This window comes from Physeter macrocephalus, chromosome 15 (assembly GCF_002837175.3).
Source record: "Physeter macrocephalus isolate SW-GA chromosome 15, ASM283717v5, whole genome shotgun sequence".
NCBI classification, from domain to species: Eukaryota; Metazoa; Chordata; class Mammalia; order Artiodactyla; family Physeteridae; genus Physeter; species Physeter macrocephalus.
Genome location: NC_041228.1, coordinates 12,192,037 through 12,200,665, shown reverse-complemented (window position 1 = coordinate 12,200,665; position 8,629 = coordinate 12,192,037). Strand labels below are relative to the sequence as shown.

At 44.1% G+C, this 8,629-nt stretch overlaps 1 long non-coding RNA gene across 1 annotated transcript in view; it reads right to left on the bottom strand.

The window, feature by feature from the left end:
• Window positions 1-276: 276 nt before the first annotated feature.
• Window positions 277-8,629, bottom strand: part of LOC114487862 (uncharacterized) — a 49,421-nt gene continuing 41,068 nt past the window's right edge. Inside the window, exons 4-5 of the long non-coding RNA XR_003683362.1 lie at window positions 599-702; window positions 277-509 (exon numbers count right to left, since the gene is read on the bottom strand). This is a non-coding gene — a long non-coding RNA (uncharacterized lncRNA). The remainder of the gene's footprint in view (window positions 510-598; window positions 703-8,629) is intronic.

Below are 8,629 nucleotides of genomic sequence, written 5' to 3'. Positions count from 1 at the left end.
GTTCAATACAATGTTGGATTCATTGGGGAGAAAAAAGCCAATGAAAACCCTCGGTTCTTCAATGCCAGGAGCTTACAAAGACATATAAACCATGAGGAATTCCAAGGACTTACTCAGAAGCCGCTCTGCAAATGCATTTCTTGAACAAAGGGCCAATGTTCCTTTCAGGGAAGAGTGCGGAACCAGTTTCCGGCATTTTTCTTTAAGTCATTAGGACCATGCCAACAAACAAACATATACTTCTCCTGGGAGAAAGACTCCCATTCAGTGCAGCTTACAAGAGTGTGATTATTGGGGAGGGGGTGCTTCATGGCACGTGCCTCGCCAGCCGGCCCCCGAATGTACAGATCTGCTTAAAGGGCTTTATTGATGGTGGCCACAGACAGATCGGGGCTTGTGGAGAGAACTGACATCCCATGGATACTGACAGACCGGCCCCGTCCTGATGAACACACAGTTCCGCCAGAAAGAGCTGAAAAGTCTGCCTCATTCCTCAGGAAACTTGTTTCCTAAACATGCAAAAATATAGCAATAAAAAACTCGTGTCTAACAGGTTTGCAATTTCCTTTGCAATGACAGTTCAAGGGTTTTGAAGTACCTGGGATGATACAAAATTGAATGACGTAAAGTGACATGATGATTGAATTCTTAGCCGGATGCAAATTTCAGCTTTTAAGGAACTGGAAATATTGTGGGGTGGCTCTGAAAACACACAAGCATTGGATTAAGACGGGCGCTAGTTCAGGCTCCAGCTCTGCTACCTACTAGTTATATGACCTTCGGTTATACCTTAACCTCTCTCAGCTTTAGTATCTTTATTTCTAAAGGATGATAATACTACCTCCTAGGAACTATGGGAAGATGAAATTAGATTACACAGCATATGCTCAGACAGCGCCTAGCATGAGGATAAACTCTTAAAATACGTGACCATTTCTTCCGTTCCTACTCACCCATACCTTGACCTCTATATTCATTCATTTAGTCAAGCAACACTTATCGAGCACCCACTGTGTGCTATGCTAGCTTGCTGGAACGGGGAGGGCCACAGGGGTGAATGAGACAGTCCCTGGGGGCTCAGACTCTGAAGGGGGTGATAAATGTGTGCAACACACCATACAACAGGCAGAAGAAAGCAGAGTTAAAATGGAAGGATAGGGGCTTCCCTGGTGGCGCAGTGGTTGCGCGTCCGCCTGCCGATGCAGGGGAACCGGGTTCGCGCCCCGGTCTGGGAGGATCCCACATGCCGCGGAGCGGCTGGGCCCGTGAGCCGTGGCCGCCGAGCCTGCGCGTCCAGAGCCTGTGCTCCGCAACGGGAGAGGCCACAACAGAGGGAGGCCCGCATACCACAAAAAAAAAAAAAAAAAAAAAAAAAAAAAAATGGAAGGATAAGCATTATGCAAAGGGAATCTGATGGATTCTACCTGAAGGCCAGCCACACATACACAATATACCACTGTAGACGGCAAGCTTTATGGAGATTAGGGCTTTGTTTCGTGTTTTGTGTGCTAGTACTTAGCACACTGCCTAATACGCAAGTAGGTACTCTAAAAAAAAAAAAAAAAAAAGGCTGTGGATTAAGTGAATTGATAACTACCTTAATCCACTTTGACTAGAAGACCCTAGATGTAGAGAACTGCTGCAATCTGGAATAGAGGGTGCAAGAGCAGGGTATTTTGGTGGGAACCTCCAGATGCAGAGTCATCAGTCACCTCCATCAGGGAGGGGTGGTACTCAAGACACAGGTCTGGGCTGGAGGTACAGATCTGGGGTCACCTAAAGATGGGGACTAAAGCCAAGAGAGGCAAGTACCCAGAAAGGAAAGGGAATGCTGAGAGCCAGGACAGGAGTCACAAGAGAACAGTTTTTAGGAGGAGTTTGAGAAGACCTCTCAGAACAGAAAGCTCCATCATTGGTCAGTCAGGATATAAGCGAGGAGGGAAAGGCTGATCAACCACTGGTCAGGAAATGCCAGCGGGAAAGGCAGCCCCAAGGAGCATATGTTCCCTGGGCTCCCAGGCCCTGGTGGAAAATGTTATCTTCATATGACCACACACTCCCACGGACCCTTCTCCCACCCCAGCCCTTCCTCAGCTATTTGTGTTGATGCTGTGGTTTCCCTTTCTGACCCTTCTTATTGAAACTTTGGAAGAAAAGGGGAAGAAAGCCAGGAAGTCACAGAGGGACTAGGGTTGGTGGAGGGTGGAAGCCTTGACCCTAAGGGGTCTCTAGGGAGGCAGCATGAGGCCATAGGAAGACCATAGGTTCTTCAGCCTCTCGTTTCATAGTGACATCAGCAATTCTGTATCTTTTCTGTGCCTCTGCTTCTGCTTCAAATGGGCACAAACACACACATACTTCACAGTGTTCTCTAGACAATGCAATAAAATTACGAACATGAAAAGCTTTCACATCATGTCTGGTACATAATAGGTACCCAATAAACACGAGCTTCCTTTCTTTTGGTCAAGTCTTCCAACTGCCCCAGGTCTCCAATCTTTTAGAAAATAGAATTAAACTAAGTGCTACCTCTCTCACATGATTATTCTGAGGATCCAGATCAAAGGTGCTGGGTGTTTTATAATATAGGTATCTTTCACCCCTGATATGCTATTTCCCTGCCTGGTTCTCCTACTGGAGAAGCTAGGTATAAGCAAAAGAGTTGGTATGCTAGAACTCACATGTACCTGAGAGAGAGATATTTAAACAAGCGCATGAATGAATGGATGATGGAAGGATGGGAGGATAAATGGATGGATGGAGGGGTCTGAGTTAATTCTTACAGAATCTTCCAAATTCATGCTGTTTCAACTTCTGAATGGTCTCCTGAGAAAGAGGGGTCACAGAAATCATCTCTCGGGTGCCAGGACTATGAAAAGACTTTCCCCTTATTTTGTGTACCAGCAAGCTAGCCAGTCTTCATCAAGTCTTGTTTAGAAACGGTTGTGCAGCCTGAGAAAATTGGGTTCAACTTGCATGTAGAATTTTGGTAATGGAGTTGTATAAACATAGCTCTTTATTAATCTAAATTACTGGCCTTCAGGATGAGTTTATTTTATTTGCACACATGATCTTCAGTCCCTGGGAACCCTGAAGGACAACTGTGTTCCAGTGAGAACAAGCCTTTTGTGAACCACTTACAAATGGACCCTCAGGAGGTGCTACATAAACAAAATGTAATGAATTGTTCCCTCTGTCAAAAACGAACAATTCATAATGTGCCCTTGAATGGAACCAACTGGTCCTCTTGTCAAACACTCTGTACTTTGATGTCCATTTCATTGGTTAGGGGAAAAAAAGAAGGAAGTAACAGTCCTTTTTAATAATTTTTTTCAGAGTAAAAAGAGAATAAAGCATCAGCTACCAAGACATAAGCATCCATCCTAGCTGAGAGAGAAGTCTGGCTATATAAATTAGACTTCCTTAACTGAGAAAAACTTGGATAATGCAATTAAAATATTTTTTACCAGTGTTGGAAAAACAAACTAAATAAAACAACAACAGTATTCTTAAGTGACAAGTGGGTGCAGTGGAAACAACAACAATAGTAATTACTAACATTTCTCTCTTACCAGGTACCAGGTACTGTACTTTTATACTTTACAGATGCAGTATTTAGCAATATAGTCTATACCACAAACCTACAGGGCACACGCTACCATTATCCCCATTTCATAGGTGAGAAAACTGAGGCAGAAAGAGATTAAGTGACTTATCCAACATCAAGCAGATAAATACATAGTAGAAACAAATATTCAAACTCTGGGCTGAGGAACCATTCTTTTTTTTTTTTCGGTACGCGGGCCTCTCACCGTTGTGGCCTCTCCCGTTGCGGAGCACAGGCTCCGGACGCGCAGGCTCAGCGGCCATGGCTCACGGGCCCAGCCGCTCCGCGGCATGTGGGATCTTCCCGGACCGGGGCACGAACCCGTGTCCCCTGCATCGGCAGGTGGATTCTCAACCACTGCGCCACCAGGGAAGCCCAGAGGAACCATTCTTGAATCACTGTGCTATAAAGAATACCAGACGAGGAATGATGAAATATCTTGTTAGTCCAGATTCTGCCATTAACTCCCCGTCTGCTCTGAGGCAAGTCACAGATAGACCTCCATTTTCCTATCTCTAAAACAAAAGGTTTTCATGAGATGACCTCAGCATTAGTTGGGGTTCTCCGGTTGCAGGCAATTGAAACCCACTTTAGCTAATTTAAATCAAAGAAAGAGGAGGAAGAGGAGGAGAAGGAGGGGATGAAATATCAGGAAGAATTTACTCCAAGATATTTAGGCAGCTCACAGAATGGACAAAAGGGAAGAGGCTGGAAAGCCAGGCTTGGAAACAGAACTTGCATCAGGACAGGAATCAGCAAGGCATTTATGGTCTGGTTGAAAAGACTACTAAACTGTCACACCTAGGTGCCACCAAGAAAACAAATGAGCCCTCAAAATTTGCTCCATTCTTAGGTCATTCTTTAAGATTTAAAGTCCCCGTAGAAGGGGCTTCCCTGGTGGCGCAGTGGTTGAGAATCCGCCTGCCGATGCAGGGGACACGGGTTCGTGCCCCGGTCCGGGAAGCCCCCACGTGCCGCGGAGCGGCTGGGCCCGTGAGCCATGGCCGCTGAGCCTGCGCGTTCTGAGCCTGTGCTCCGCAACGGGAGAGGCCACAACGGTGAGAGGCCCGCGTACCGCAAAAAAAAAAATAAATAAATAAAAATAAAGTCCCCGTAGAAAGTACATTGGCCTTGCTTGAGTTAAATAATCATCCTTGCCAGGGGAGGGCAGGGCACCTGATTTACAATCCTACCAATACTGCATCCCCCAGTGAGAGTGGGTCCCAAAGAGAATCCTGTTAAAAGGGTATGAATTTTTTTTTAATCCACTGCTACATGGAAGGTGACTTTCAGATGACTGCATAGCTTAAATAAGATGTACACAAACTTTGAGTTGGGCCCAGTTTATAGTCAGAGTGCCACAAGTGCTGGGGATTGCTGCAGGCAGGTGGAGGCGGCAGCTACTGTCCTGCTGTTTTTCCCACTATTGCTGTCATTCTCAACATAGAAACTGTAGGATTCTGCGAAGTAGCCAGGACTGGGTCAGGGGATTTATATCACCAAGTCACTGAGAGTCTCTCAAAGCCACTTCTAGTTTAGTGGGGTATTCGTGTCTCCCAGAGGTATTGATCACACTAAATTGTGCCCTTTGATGTGTTTCTTCCTACTAGGGGTAGCATAGAGAATAAACCAGAAGGTAAGCCATTTGGATGGTTTTTGCAACATTTCAGGTGAGAGATGGTATATGTCTAAAGCAGGTCAAAGATAATAGGAGTGGAGAAGACAGAGTACTTTCAATAGACACTTTAAAGATTGACTTGACAGACCTCAAAGACCCGGCAAATGAAAGGGAAATGTTAAGGATGGCCTCAAGGTTTCTGGTATAGGTGACTGGGTGGATGGAAAAAACATTTTACTGTGGAAATATAGGAGCCATTGGCAGTTTATAAGAAAAGGTAATGGACACAGTTTTGGACATATTGAATTTGAAGTCCTTGTGTACACTTCTGGGAGAGACATCTAGAAGTCGGCTGCATGTAAGAATTGAAAGCCCAGGGGCTTCCCTGGTGGCACAGTGGTTAAGAATCCGCCTGCCAGTGCAGGGGACACGAGTTCGAGCCCTGCTCCAAGAAGATCCCACATGCCGCGGAGCAACTAAGCCTGTGCGCCACAGCTACTGAGCCTGCACTCTAGAGCCCGTGAGCCACAACTACTGAAGCCCGTGCACCTAGAGCCCGTGCTCCGCAACAAGAGAAGCCACCGCAATGAGAAGCCCGCGCACCACAACAAAGAGTAGCCCCACCCGCTGCAACTAGAGAAAGCCCGCACGCAGCAACAAAGACCCAACGCGGCCAAAAATAATAAACAAATAAAAATAAATAAATTACAAAAAAAAAAAAAAGAATCGAATGCCCAGCATGGAGTCTGAGAATGATATTTGGCAATAATCCACAGTAGCATTAGTTTGAGGCAAAGGTCTGCTTAATCAAGGAAGAGTTCATGAGTTGAGAATGAGTGAATGGGGGCTGGAGGGGAGAAAGAACCGGTGGTAGGTCCCTGAGATACAAAGCGAGGTGGGAAAGAAGCCTGCAAGAAGATGGAAAGGAAGAATCAAGGAGTGGGGGAGAAAACAAAGGGAGGAGACATTGATGTCCAAGACTAGGAGAGAGCCCATTAGCAATAAGATCTAAAACTCAGAATACAAGAATATGAAGAGAAAAACCAGGTAGAAGATTGCTTTTGCAAGGGTCCTTGTGGGAGGGCAGAGAACTACATAATCAGCTGATGGACCTAAAAAGAGTAAGACTGACCGTAGCAAGATGAGGCTGGAGGGTGGGCAAGGCCAGACCATGCAGAGTCTTGTGGACCATGATAAGGAGTTTGGACTTTATACTTAAGGCAAAGGAAAGCCATTGGGAGTTTCAAGCAAGAGGATTACATGACCACAATGAGTTTTGAACAAAGTGCAGGGTAAAGGTTCCTAGAAGGTCAAGAGTGGACACAGTGAAACCAGTTAGGAAAGTCTTGCAAAAATGTTGGAGTGATAAACATGGGCAATGGTCCAAAGCATGAGCTCTGAGTCAGACTGCCTGGAAAGATTCCTAGCTCTGTCACAAGTTGTTGGCAAAATGTTGAACTTTCTGTTGCCTCAGTTTCTGTTATCTGAAGATAGGTTCTGCAAATACTCCCTGCTTCCAAAGTTGTTATTAAGATCAAATGCAGTCATATGTATCAAGCACTCAAAACAGTGTCTAGCACCCAGTGAACACTCAAAACATCACCCACTATTGTAGCAGTGCAGTGAGAAATAATAGTAATCAGGACTGTAGCAGAAAAAAGGAAAGAAGTGGATGAATTCTTTTGGTGTCAAGAGCCACTGAACTTCAGCAAAAGCTAAATGCATGGAATTTGTCTTGTAGGAATGTAGAAAATGATATTGAAAGGTAGCTTGTAAAAGTATGGTATTTTGTGAGTTCTTTTCAGAAATTGTTACAAATTCAGATTTTGTATAATGAACATGGAAGTTGAAGTTCAGATAAACAAACAAGCAATGTAAAGGTTTGCATTTCTCAGAACGGATGTGAGAAGCAAATTGTAACCTCGTCTGCAAATAGGCCCATTATGTGTGAAGCATTACCAATTGTTATGCCTGGCTTTTTGGAGCGATTTCCCACAACAACTGCTAAAGATACAAGTGATGAAACAGAAAAGCTTGCAGAAGCAACAGTAAATTCTCATTCTTCTCTTGACACGGAGGTCCAAGAATCTGGGATATTTTATTAGGGAGGATTAAAAACTATATGTGAAGGCGGAAAGCACATAGCACAGCCTCTAGTTCATAGAGGCTGTTGAATAACTATTGTTCTATTTCATCACATTTGATGGCAATAGTTACTGCTTTGTTGGTCCTACTAACATTACAAACCACGAAGGTAAAACTAAAACGCTGAGGGCTTCACTAGCCATATATGTTCAGAATATGCCACTTTGCTTGAGAAGATAATAGCTCAACATTTGCTATATTCATTTTCATGGCAACATACTTGATTAATGATAAAAATTATATTGGCTACATATTTGTTTTCAAACTTTAAACAGAAAACTAGGGCGTCATTTACTTTATCAGATAAATGGCAGCATTAAAAACATGCTCTAAGTCCCTGCCCAAAGCTTCCTCACTCCATGGCCCCCATGACCCTTGCTTATAGAGACAGTAGACTGTTTTGGTCGAAAGAAAGAAAGAAATAGGAAAGGAGAAATGGAGAGAGGAAATGAACTACTACCAAGCTGGCTACAGCCCATGTGCTGTGCTAAGTGCTCTCCATACATCATCTACCTAATGTGAAACTCCCCACTCTCTATGCAGTAGGAATTGTGGTCCCATTTGATAGAAAAAGAATCCACAGCTCAAGGAGATTAGGAATCAAGGTAGCCGAGCTACTGCATAACAAACCGGGGTCCAAATTTAGGTCTGTCTGACTCCAAAACTCATCCCCTTTCCCCTGTACTGGTGTTCCCGTGGGACTCTTAAGGCCCTTAGAGCACGGGGGAAAGCTTTCTTCTTGAGAAAGGAAGCAAAGAGCTTACCTTTAAACACCTAAATTCGATTAAAGAAAAGTATAGGTGTCACTTCCCTAGCAATAGTAGAATCAAAAACTCCTTGCTTAAGAATTCTTTGCAACAGTGAAATTGAGAAGCTATATAGAAAGTATCAGCGTTCTTCTGGTCATCCAACATGTGCTCGTTAAGGCAACCCCAGGTGCACCTGCAACTAATTTTTTTTTTTTTTTTTTTTACTAATTTCGTGGAGTCATAGGAGTAGAATGCAAGCTGAACCTCGTAAGTAAAGGAAATAGAGCAGTCATAAATAGGGTGAGGAATAGTGAAAAGTTGAGGACATTTATACAAGGAAAGTAGGTAGGAAATAGAAATTGACTCACAACACACCAAAAAAAGCACAATTATTTGGAGTTTAGGTTAGTAGTTGTTTTTAAAGACTTCTTCGCCATTTTATAAAAACATATTTTAGGGCTTCCCTGGTGGCGCAGTGGTTGAGAGTCCGCCTGCCGATGCAGGGGACGC